This window comes from Crinia signifera, chromosome 1 (assembly GCF_055691185.1).
Source record: "Crinia signifera chromosome 1, ASM5569118v1, whole genome shotgun sequence".
Taxonomy (NCBI): Eukaryota; Metazoa; Chordata; class Amphibia; order Anura; family Myobatrachidae; genus Crinia; species Crinia signifera.
In genome coordinates, this window is record NC_139217.1 from 467,179,572 (window position 1) to 467,192,692 (window position 13,121).

At 49.3% G+C, this 13,121-nt stretch overlaps 1 pseudogene; it reads right to left on the reverse strand.

Moving 5' to 3' along the window:
* Positions 1–11,657: 11,657 nt before the first annotated feature.
* LOC146045445 (U2 spliceosomal RNA) lies at positions 11,658–11,793 on the reverse strand (annotated as a pseudogene).
* Between the last annotated feature and the right edge of the window lie 1,328 nt (positions 11,794–13,121).

Below are 13,121 nucleotides of genomic sequence, written 5' to 3' on the forward strand. Positions count from 1 at the left end.
ATATTCACACACTTCCATACGAATAAATGCAAGACCCTATTGTACCGCAGCGAACAGAAAAAGCACTTGCACAAAAAGGGAGTGGACATCGCAGCACATACAGCTACGCATGGTGGTGCAGTCGCAACGTCACGCACACGTATAATCGCATGGCAGAGAAATTGTATGTACCATTTCACTAAAACACACAAATAAATTCAGAACAAATCAGTGATCATACACTTACATACAAACATTTATTAATAACATCCAAAATGATAGTAATTTTTATGAAAAAAAGTTAATTTAACAAAAATGAATTGTCAGCTGCCACTCAGCATCCAGCAGCCCATAGAGATGGCCCTCCATAGAGTATAGGGCCGGGCCCCGAGGACTGCCTGCTGCATTGTCAACGGATTAGTGATATCTGAAACAAAAATCAGTTGCTCAGTATGAATATGAACACACATGACTACAAAAATGACACAGGATCCTGAGCCCCAGCGGCCATTGTGGGGGAGGGATGCAGGAAATAGGATGGGGTTTTGATGGGGCTGTCAGAGTGGAATGGGGTGTGGATGTCAGAGTGGTATAGTGATGGGATGTGGATGTCGGAGTGGGATGGGGATGGGATGTGGATGTCGGAGTGGGATGGGGATGGGATGTGGATGTCGGAGTGGGATGGGGATGGGATGTGGATGTCGGAGTGGGATGGTTATGGGATGTGGATGTCAGAGTGGGATGTGGATGTCGGAGTGGGATGGGGATGAGATGTTAATGTTGGAGCTGGATGCGGATGAGGATGTGGATGTCGGAGGGGGATGGTGATGGGATGTGGATGTCGGAGGGGGATGGTGATGGGATGTGGATGTCGGAGTGGGATGGTGATGGGATGTGGATGTCGGAGAGGGATGGGGATAGGATGTGGATCTCGGAGTGGGATGGTGATGGGATGTGGATGTTGGAGTGGGATGGAGATGGGATGTGGATGTCGGAGTGGGATGGTGATGGGATGTGGATGTCGGAGTGGGATAGTGATGGGATGTGGATGTCGGAGTGGGATAGTGATGGGATGTGGCTGTCAGAGTGGGATAGTGATGGGATGTGGATGTCGGAGTGGGATGGTGATGGGATGTGGATGTCAGAGTGGGATAGTGATGGGATGTGGATGTGCGAGTAGGATGGTGATGGGATGTGGATGCCGGAGTGGGATGGGGATGGGATGTGGATGTCCAAGTAAGATGGTTATGGGATGTGGATGTCGGAGTGGGATGGTGATGGGATGTGGATGTCGGAGTGGGATGGGGATGAGATGTGGATGTCGGAGTGGGATGGGGAAGGGATGTGGATGTCGGAGTGGGATGGGGATGGGATGTGGATGTCGGAGTGGGATGGGGATGGGATGTGGATGTCGGAGTGGGATGGTTATGGGATGTGGATGTCAGAGTGGGATGTGGATGTCGGAGTGGGATGGGGATGAGATGTTAATGTTGGAGCCGGATGCGGATGAGGATGTGGATGTCGGAGGGGGATGGTGATGGGATGTGGATGTCGGAGTGGGATGGTGATGGGATGTGGATGTCGGAGAGGGATGGGGATAGGATGTGGATCTCGGAGTGGGATGGTGATGGGATGTGGATGTCGGAGTAGGATGGAGATGGGATGTGGATGTCGGAGTGGGATGGTGATGGGATGTGGATGTCGGAGTGGGATAGTGATGGGATGTGGATGTCGGAGTGGGATGGTGATGGGATGTGGCTGTCAGAGTGGGATAGTGATGGGATGTGGATGTCGGAGTGGGATGGTGATGGGATGTGGATGTCAGAGTGGGATAGTGATGGGATGTGGATGTGCGAGTAGGATGGTGATGGGATGTGGATGCCGGAGTGGGATGGGGATGGGATGTGGATGTCCAAGTAAGATGGTTATGGGATGTGGATGTCAGAGTGGGATGGTGATGGGATGTGGATGTCGGAGTGGGATGGGGATGAGATGTGGATGTCGGAGTGGGATGGTGATGGGATGTGGATGTCCAAGTAAGATGGTTATGGGATGTGGATGTCGGAGTGGGATGGTGATGGGATGTGGATGTCGGAGTGGGATGGGGATGAGATGTGGATGTCGGAGTGGGATGGTGATGGGATGTGGCTGTCAGAGTGGGATAGTGATGGGATGTGGATGTCGGAGTGGGATGGTGATGGGATGTGGCTGTCAGAGTGGGATAGTGATGGGATGTGGATGTCAGAGTGGGATAGTGATGGGATGTGGATGTCGGAGTGGGATGGTGATGGGATTTGGATGTCGGAGTGGGATGGTGATGGGATGTGGATGTCGGAGTGGGATGGTGATGGGATGTGGATGTCGGAGTGGGATAGTGATGGGATGTGGATGTTGGAGTGGGATGGGGATGGGATGTGGATGTCAGAGGGGGATGGTGATGAGATGTGGATGTCGGAGTGCGATGGTGATAAGATGTGGATGTCGGAGTGGGATGTGGATGGGATGTGGCTTTCGGAGTGGGATGGGGATGGAGATGGGATGTAGATGTCGGAGTGGGATGGGGATGGGGATGGGATGTGGATGTCGGAGTGGGATGGGGATGGGATGTGGATGTCGGAGTGGGATGGTGATGGGATGTGGATGTCAGAGTGGGATGTGGATGTCGAAGTGGGATGGGGATGAGATGTGGATGTCGGAGTGGGATGGGGATGAGATGTTTATGTTGGAGCGGGATGGGGATGTGGATGTCGGAGTGGGATGGGGATGAGATGTTTATGTTGGAGCGGGATGGGGATGAGATGTGGATGTCGGAGTGGGATGGGGAAGAGATGTTTATGTTGGAGCAGGATGGGGATGAGGATGTGGATGTCGGAGGGGGATAGTGATGGGATGTGGATGTCGGAGTGGGATGGTGATGAGATGTGGATGTCGGAGTGGGATGGTGATTGGATGTGGATGTTGGAGTGGGTTGGGGATGGGATGTGGATGTCGGAGTAGGATGGGGATGTGATGTAGATGTTGGAGTGGGATGGGATGTGGATGTCGGAGGGGGATAGTGATGGGATGTGGATGTTGGAGTAGTATAGTGATGGCATGTGGATATTGGAGTGGGATGGTGATGAGATGTGGATGTCGGAGTGGGTTGGTGATGGGATGTGGATGTTGGAGTGGGATGGTGATGAGATGTGGATGTCGGAGTGGGTTGGTGATGGGATGTGGATGTTGGAGTGGGATGGGATGTGGATGTCGGAGGGGGATGGTGATGGGATGTGGCTTTCGGAGTGGGATGGGATGTAGATGTCGGAGTGGGATGGTGATGGGATGTGGATGTCGGAGTGGGATGGGGTTGGGATGTGGATGTCGGAGTAGTATAGTGATGGGATGTGGATGTCGGAGTGGGATGGTGATGAGATGTGGATGTCGGAGTAGGATGGTGATGGGATGTGGCTGTCAGAGTGGGATGGTGATGAGATGTGGATGTCTTAGTGGGTTGGTGATGGGATGTGGATGTCGGAGTGGGATGGTGATGGGATGTGGATGTTGGAGTGGGATGGTGATGAGATGTGGATGTCGGAGTGGGTTGGTGATGGGATGTGGATGTCGGAGTGGGATGGTGATGGGATGTGGATGTTGGAGTGGGATGGGGATGTGATGTGGATGTTGGAGTGGGATGGGGATGGGATGTGGATGTTGGAGTGGGATTGTGATGTGGATGTCGGAGTGGGATGGTGATGGGATGTGGATGTCGGAGTGGGATGGTGATGGCATATGGATGTCGGAGTGGGATGGTGATGGGATGTGGATGTCGGAGTGGGATGGTGATGGGATGTGGCTGTCAGAGTGGGATGGTGATGGGATGTGGATGTCGGAGTGGGATGGTGATGGGATGTGGATGTCCAAGTAAGATGGTTATGGGATGTGGATGTTGGAGTGGGATGGTGATGGGATGTGGATGTCGGAGTGGGATGGTGATGGGATGTGGATGTCGGAGTGGTATGGTGATGGGATGTGGCTGTCAGAGTGGTATGGGGATTGGGCTGTGAATATGGTATAGGGATCGGATTGTTCTGTGGGCATGGGATGGGGCTGTGGGAATGGGTTGGGGCTTTTGGAGTTGGTGATGGGATGGGGCAGTGGGGAAGGGATGGAGCTATGGATATGGGATGGGGCAGTGAGGAAGGGATGGGGCTGTGAGGTTGAGATGGGGTCAATTGGTTGTTCTCCCCGTCACTATGCTTGGCCTAAGGAGATGAAAATTCTTCAATGTTAAAATAAACCTTGGCTGATGTTTGCTGTAAAATAACATTACTTTCAATGCTGATTTTTTGTGAGAGATTAAAAAACATATGTTTTTATATCAGCCAACAGAAACGCTGACACCTGTAACCAGAATAGTAACATACAATATGCGATCCGGAAACATGCGCAGTCATTCGATAACCAATAGGATTGAGAATTTGCACATCAGCAATCAGCCCTGAATCGGGCCCTTTCTCATTTGCACATCTGTGACTTAAATACAGCTACAGGCACTTTCCTAAACTACAGCTCATAGTGTGGACCTTGTCCATGTGGACCTCACAGTCTGAGACTCTGGATCCTGATCTGTGTGGACGAACTCTAGACGCACGAGTGTCACAGTGGACAGGCTGGGGATGGTGGGCTGAGGCATGTCACAGTGGATAGGCTGGGGATGGTGGGCTGAGGCATGTCACAGTGGACAGGCTGGGGATGGTGGGCTGAGGCATGTCACAGTGGACAGGCTGGGGATGGTGGGCTGAGGCGTGTCACAGTGGACAGGCTGGGGATGGTGGGCTGAGGCGTGTCACAGTGGACAGGCTGGGGATGGTGGGCTGAGGCGTGTCACAGTGGACAGGCTGGGGATGGTGGGCTGAGGCGTGTCACAGTGGACAGGCTGGGGATGGTGGGCTGAGGCGTGTCACAGTGGACAGGCTGGGGATGGTGGGCTGAGGCGTGTCACAGTGGGTGGTGGTTGTATGCAGAGCATATGCAGTAATGTCAAACAGTTAGTAGATTAATATGTTGTAAGTTGGGCAAATATCCATAACTAATATTCCCGAGCCTCACAATTCACATGGAAGCAGCTCCTGATGAAGGTCAGTCAATGCCTCAGAAATGTTACTTGTCTCTCCGGGTCTCTCTCTCTCTAGGGGGAAGCTTACTAAGGTGGGAGTTCTAGTGAAGATGGGATGTTGCCCATAGCAACCAATCAGATTTGACTTCTTATTTATTGAGCACCTTCTAGAAGATAACCCCAGTGGCGGTGGATGGAGGGGGGAACCCCCTGACAATGAGCAGGTTCCAGTGAAAGCAATAGCCCCCATAGACTCCCTGAACCCAAAAGCCACCCAAGCCATTGCAGGGTCAGTGACAATATACCCATACCCTCCAACATGACCCATTCCATTAGGTACAAACTGCTCTGTTCCTGGACTTCCCTGCCAGTGGCAGTTGCCGAGTTGGGACTGCACCACTGTCCAATATTCATATAGGGGAACCACACCTACTGCCACCTCAAAAATCACTGTCCTGGACTCACTGGCAGTTGATGTGACCCCCCTCTTTGAATTTTGGACTGTGCTGGAGTCCAACCTCTGTAACTGCCACTGGCAGGGAAGTCCAGGAACAGAGCATTTTGTAGCTAATGGAATGAATCATGTTGGAGGGTATGTATACCTCAAAGGACTATGGTATTATTAATCTGGGTCATTACCATGCAGGCACTACTAGTATTTACTATATATATATATATTTAGCAAGGGGCTCAGACTATGCGCCTGCTAATGGTTAGCCAAGCCTCTATGGTGGTTAATCACACGGAACCCTGCGTTCTCCCTGTGGGACCGCCATGCACCAATCCAACATTACTCCTTTGGCTTTCATCCTGATCTGTTGCTATGTTTCGATACTGTTACTGGCCACCCGGCTGTTATCCCCAGCTTAGTCATGTGATGAGAGGAGTTACAGTAGATGGCAGCGGCCTATGGCCTCGCAGCAGCGAACCCCATACTGCTTCTTGGGGAGAGCCAGCAAAATCCCCCCACTGTCTGGCACAAATCCTACAGACCCAGCCCTGACAACTGTGCATAGGTGACTTGTTCATCTGTGATGGGTTTGCAAAATGTGAGAAAAATCATGTGTTATGCAAAACTGTTTGGGGTTTAGAGATGCCTGTTATGCTCCCGCCCTGTTTCTGTCTTTCTTGTGTGAGTTGGGGTTGCTAGGCAACTGCTTTCCACTCTGGTTCTACAGCTCAGCAGTTCTACCAGTAATTAGGCAGCACCTGTTCTGATTGAGCAGCTCTCCAGGGCTTCTGCTCCACAGCTGCTCAACAGCACCGCCTTCTTGTGGATAATCACATGATCTCATCCCAGCAGCTGATTGGGTGAAAGCCACATACTGTAAATACATTTCCTGCTTTGTTGGTGTATGCGTCCCTATGGATCAATGCAAGCAGAAAGTTCAAGGGCAGATAGGAATCCTGACAATTTACCCTACCTCTGACCCCCCTCTGCTCTTCTAGCAGCCCAACCCTAACCCTTTCCCCCCTCTAGCCGGACCATAATCCTCCACACTAGTGCCTAACTCCCACAACCTAGCCCCCCTAAGCCCCTAAACCCTGCAGAATAACCCTGACCTCCTTCTACATTCCTAACCCTAAACCTCCCTCGATACAACCTAACCCGATGTCCCCTGCTATTGCTTCAACCTAACCTAGGATGCAACTGAGATATGAGAGCTGTAATCTAATTGGTTATTTGTACCCCTTTAAAGCAGTGGCGTATGTATAATGAGTGCCATGTTTGTGCTGCACACGGGCCCCTGAATCCCAGGGGGCCCACACCACACAGGCTACCCTTGACAATAATTATACAATAAAGTTATATAAATACACCAGTCAGCATCATCAACATGAGCACCCTATGAGTGTTGGTGCTGGATACATTTTTTGGGGGTTGTAGGGCTGTCTCATTAATATTCCTGTTTCAAGACAAAATTAGTCTCTATATAAATGCTTAAAAATCAGGCCCCAAAAATCTGACACAAACAAAAATCTGACACAAACAAAAATCTGACGCAAACAAAAATCTGACACAAACAGAAAGATCATTGTTTTTTTTAGCAATTACTTCCTATGTTTCTGTGGAGTAAAACTACTCAGAAGTTGATGCATTTAGCATGCTGCTATTGGGATGTCGGCGGTTGAAATCCCGAAATTGGAATCCAACCAGCGTCTACCACAGTGGCACAGCAATACCCAAAATTACTGGATATGCAGACACCGAAATACCATTAGCTGGCATCCCAATCGCAAATTTGACGGCTTCTCTTAGCATTAGGCCACAGGAGTGTGTGTTTGTGGGGGGGGATGTTAGGCACTTGGGGGAGGGGCGGGTTAGGGTTGGCAGTAGAGTCAGGATTAGGCTGCTGGGAGGGAGAGTTAGAGCTAGGCACTAAGGGCGAGGTTTAGGGTTAGGCTGCGTGGGTGGTGGTGGGTTGGTTTATGTACAAACAGGTTAGGATGAAGCTGGGGGGGATTAAGCATCAGGTAGGGAGGGTTACGGGAGCTGGGGGTATAGAAAAAGTATCCTTACAAAGACCCTGTCTGTTTTCTAATCATCGGGATGCCGCTGTCGGTAGACTGCCTGGCATCCTGACCACCGGTCTCGCTGCAGTATGTATTCCACATACCACCAAGTAACAGATCTAAAATCATCAGGAATGAATCCCAGATTCTCCCCTTATCCTTATACACAGCGCATCATTCCCTTCAAGAAACTCTGCTCCATCTGCACTCGCTCCTCCATTCACTGAGCTTCTCCATATGACAACTCAACAGAATATCAGACGGTTATCATAGAAGTGTTACGAGCCAATGAATATTTATTTATGGGACCCATAGAATCTGCCCCCAGTCCGGTTTCTCGGCCGCTGGGAATTCTGCCCCCTCTCTCCCCTTTTTCCGTTATCTGGCTCTTGACAAGTAAAGACTTTCTTAAAAAATGGCCAAGGCTCAAAACTGAGCTTGTTGTTGCAGGTAATTGTTGGGATATCAAGGGTATTGTGTCCTCCATTACTTAAGCTTTCATTTGGGCTTTCGTGGTTTTGAGGAATGTTTATGACCGACAATTCTTTCTTTACTGCTCAATCCTTCAAGCCTTGGCTGATACCACTGTGAATGACCGCATGACTGACTGATAAAGTGTCAAGGTGCCATTATTTCTGAGAGTGTTTGGAAGCAATAATATCTGTTTCAATTTATTTCGCCTTTCCAACTTTAAGTCTCCAGATTTAACTTCTTTGTGGCCGTAAAAATGATGTTAGCTTTTCAGTAGATCAGAATTGGATGCAATGCCGTTTGGTCGTTTCGGGGACCGTTCATCATAAAAAATGGATACAGTATTTCTAAGTTATTATCAAATTAACAGTCATAGGCAACATGTACATAGCATTAATAACCGTCCCGGAAACTTGCCTTCTCTACAACGTGGAAGATGGAGGTTTCAGCTTCCATGCATTAAATTGATTTACAGGCAGACTAATCGCCGGTATAATGCTTTCCGGCAAGTCCGGGTTATGTTTCCACGCGGCGCGGGAGTACTGGGAAATAACAATAAGGAGATAACATTGAGTTTAAAGATCTCTTTTATTGTTTTATTTAAAACAGCAGCAAATGTCAAGATGAAAGTGTTTCCTTATTCCGCTTGTCCTACAGTATATGAACGTAAATGATGCGGGATGTGAGGAGGAAATAACTCAGATGTACTACTTCCACTAGAAAGTGATGACAAGATCTCACATGCATATTTTAACATATATATATATATATATATATATATATATATATATATATATATATTAGGTGGTTCATGGCGCCCTACGTGCGCTCTTTACACCATTGTAAGGGGCGGAGCCCCCTTAAACTGTCAATCATTTTATTGTGTGAAATAAGTTTTTTATTTGATAAAGGGTGTGTTTTATTGCAACTTTAGTTAGAGGTGGAATGTTTTTAATGAAGAGGACGTATCATTGGGAAGGGGGTGTAGCCTGTTTTAGTGGTATGAATAGTGGTTAGAGAGTAACCTGTGATAATGTGGATGTTTATGAGGTTGGTGTGTCATGTATAGGGGAGGGCTGTCTTTGGGTGTAGTGTGGGTGGATTGGGGGCATGTGCAGTAGTGTTGTACTGTTGGTGTGTGTGGCGGTGTCGTGGGTGGGTGAGGGACTGGGGTAAATTTAGTGTGTTTTTTTTTGGGGGGGGGTGGTGTGGGTGGGAAGAACTGTGTTGGGTGGGAGATTTTGGGGGGTTGTGCAGGGGTACCATGGTTAAGGAAGTGGGTCTGGGGGTACTGTGTGTGGGGGATAGTTCCTAGTTGCATGTGTGGAGTATGGGGAGGTGTGTGGGTACTATAGAATGGAGAGTTATGATGTAATGATGGCAAAAGTTTACATTTACCTGGTAGCCGTTGGTGGTACAGAGAGAGGTGTCCGTGAAGAATGTGGTCCAGGTGTGTGCTGTTGTCACTGTAGTGGGTGGCCTTGATTTCCGGGTATCAGAGCAGCGTGACGCGAAAGGTTGCTCCTGGGTGGTGCGGCCGTAGCAGGCCATGGGACCGGATGTTCTGGTTTTGTGGGGTAGCGGGAGGGTGATCCTGGCAGGTGGTGGGGTGACCAGGTGGCGGGAGCTGAGCACCAGGCTGCAGGAGCGGTTGTTCTGGCTTTGGGGAGTGCAGAGGCTCAGTCGCGTGATCCTGCGGAACTTCCGCTTTGCAGATCACGGGCCAGGGATATGTGTGGTTGCCGCTGCGGTGCTATATGGGTGTTGGTGGGTGTTTCCGCAAGGCTTTCGGGTTTGCAGGGCACAGGACAGGAAGATATGTGTGGGTGCTGGCGGGCTTATTGTGTAGGTGTGCGGGGCACCCATTTCTCTTAAAAGCCAGGCCACATCTGTGTATCTGCGGGTTGTTTGTATAATGATGGGCAGGGGGCGGAGTTCACTGCCTGACTCCGCCCAGCGTTATACACACACAGATTGAAGATATAAATATATATATAATATAAATATATCTATATGATTCATATGATATATTGGCGTTTAGGATGCCAGTGCTCAAAAGACCCAGTACACTCCTAAAAGGGGCTTCTTAGTACCCTAACTCATTTCTTCTACCCCCCTGATATTCCCTTTCAACAGCCTAACCCTAATCTGCTCCCCCGCAGTCTGACCCAAACCCTCCAGACTAGTGTCTAACCTAACCCAGCACCCCACCGCCTAAACATAGCCTCCCTTCCCGCAGCCTTACCTCCACCCCCTTTGCCGCAGCCTTACCCTAAAGGTGCCCATACACAGGTCCGATTTGGAACAATTTAATCCAATTCCGACGGATCAGAATGCAGGCGTCAGTATCCTGAAGGCCGACATCCTGACCGATGTGATACTCAAAGCATGTGATACTCAATTTTCCTGATCCAAGCTTATGTTTCCAGCTTACTGTGCATGTGCCACTGGTCTAGACATGGCCCAACCTATTTCATCATTTTAAGGCTTGGTACACACCTAAAGATTTATTAGTCCACTGGAAAACAGACCATGGTCATTCAGGAAATTTGGTTAAGCCAGGTTTTGACCCTGTCAACCTTTTGGCCCTGTCAACCTATTGAATGTCAACCACTTGGGGTAGATCTATGGACTGTCCTTTTCGCCGAAGCTTAGAGAGACCCTCATTTCTCAACCCCTGGAAGGGTTAGTATGGTGGGTCCTCCGCACCCGAAGGTTTGGAGAGACCCTCAGTAGACTTCCCTCTGCCTTGCAGCTCGGGGTCGTCCTCGGGGGACCGAAGCTCTCCCCAAAAGGCGAGAGCTTCGGCACATTGGGGAAATGGAAGGCCCGAAAGGGTCGACCACACTACCCAAAAAAAGTGACAAAACTACAAAAAACAAGGAACGTGAAAAGTGACGAACGTGAGAGGGGAAGAGAAATAAATAATAAAGATACCCTAGCCAGAAGGCCGGGGTGGGGGTGTGAAAAATTGTCCTACCCCATCCAAAAGGACGAGGTAAGGACGTGAAGCGCTAACCTAGAGGGAAGTGCGCAGTGCTAGTGCTTACTAGTGCATGGTGATTTTGGGATCACCCGTGCATGTTCGGCACCCCCGAGTTTCCTCGGGGGGCACATTGCAGCCTCGGACTCCAAGCAGCCGACCGATCAGCGTCCGACCAAGTGTTTCTCTGCTCCCATCATAGGGCACTTTCCAGCCCCTGGCATGGGAATGGGTACTCCACTGGGCTTTTCGACTGACTCACTTAGGGGCTGCGACCCCCTCGGAAGAGCAATCTACTCAGTCACAGTGTTTCTCTGATCCCAAGGTTAAGGTACTAAGCTGGGCCTTTCGCGGTCTCCCCATCAGAGGCTACGAACCTCTGGAACAGGAGCCATCTACTAAGTCCCAGCCTTTCTCCGCTCCTTGGGAATGGATACTAGACTGAGCCTTTCGCTGTCTCATCCTTCGGGGGCTACGAACCCCGTCAAGAGAGCCAAACTACTAGGCCCAGTGTTTCTCCCTCCTCTCACCAGTGGGTTTACGGAAACAACACCTCCTACCACTGGCAGAGGTCAAGGTACTCAGCCAGACTTTTCACCACTCCCAGGCAAAAAAGAGGGGTCCCACACCCTCCGCCCATCAGAGCAGCTACTCAGTAAAGCCTTTCTCTATTCTCTGCCAGAGGCCAGTCCATACCCACTGATGAGAACAGATGCTACACTTGATCTTAGCCAAAAGGCCGAAAAGCTAATCTGCTGTTATATTGTCTCCCTCAACAAGACTCCCAATAAGACTGTCTTATTATTCCACCTTCTGTTTACCTCCTTTACCTACTGACTGGGTCATTTTCTCCTCAGCATCTGATTACCTTCTTAGGGCTAGACCCTCTAAGCTTCAAAAGTGATAAAATGGAGAGTGATAACCAACCAATCAGCTCCCGTTCTGTGACATGGCAGGCAGGAGCTGATTGGCTGGCTGTTTATCACTCTCCATTTTATCACTTTTGAAGCTTAGGACATCTGACCCTTAGTCTCCTTGGTGCAATGTCATCTGTACTTTTTGTAATAGATTGCATCTAGTTAGAAACGCATGGTGAAAACATGGTGAAAATGATAGCATGGCTTTGTGTTCACAAAGCCACGCCCCCTTTAGCTTGAGGCCACACCCCCTTTCATGGATGTATGCAGCTTGGCTATGTGGGAGTCCCAACTTGGGGCTTCAGAAAGTTAAAGTTAGGAGGTATGGAAGTACTCAAAAGTGCAGTATTCCTGGTGCGCTGGCATTAACGTGAGCACTAAACCCCTGGCAACAAGCATAAAGCCCCTGGCAACTACATATAAGCCCCTGGTTAGGAGTAATCAAACCCCTGGTAATGAATAAGAAGCCTCTAGCAATTAGCAAGAAGGCCCTGGAAAAAAGAATTAAACCCAGGTCAACGAGCACGGAAACGCCTAGCAACAAGCATGTAACCGCTGACAATGAGCATGTAACTGCTAGCAATACGCATATAATCCCCCTGGCAATGTGCATTAGCAAGAAGCCCCTGGAAAAAAGCATTAGACCCAGGGCAACGAGCATGGCAAAACCTAGCGATGAGCATGTAACCCCCCTGGCAATGAGCATATAATCCTTTGCAACGAGCATGAAACCCTTGGCAACCAGTATGCATTCCCTGACAAGGAGCATGTATTTTTGGTTAAAACAATTATAGTGTATCTATACTGTAGATTGGGGAAGGAGGGGGTGCCAGAAACTTTTTGGGCAGGTGGCACAAAATTTCTAGTTCCGCCACTGGTTTCAGGGGTCACAGTAGAACACAGACACATTTCCTGTGCAAACATTATCTTTGTTACACACATTATTGAAAGATGGACTTTCAGCGCCGTCAGGCCATAAGTGCTGAATGAAATTACGGAGGCCACCGAGAACTCTGTGCTTTCAGCCACAGTAAAAAATAAGCCGCTGGGGATATTTTTTTTTTCTATTTTGAATATAATTTACAGAAGAAGGGAAAATACTGACTGAGCAGCTAATCAGACTGCGGAGTAATCTAAATACTCTTAGCATCAGGTATTAATC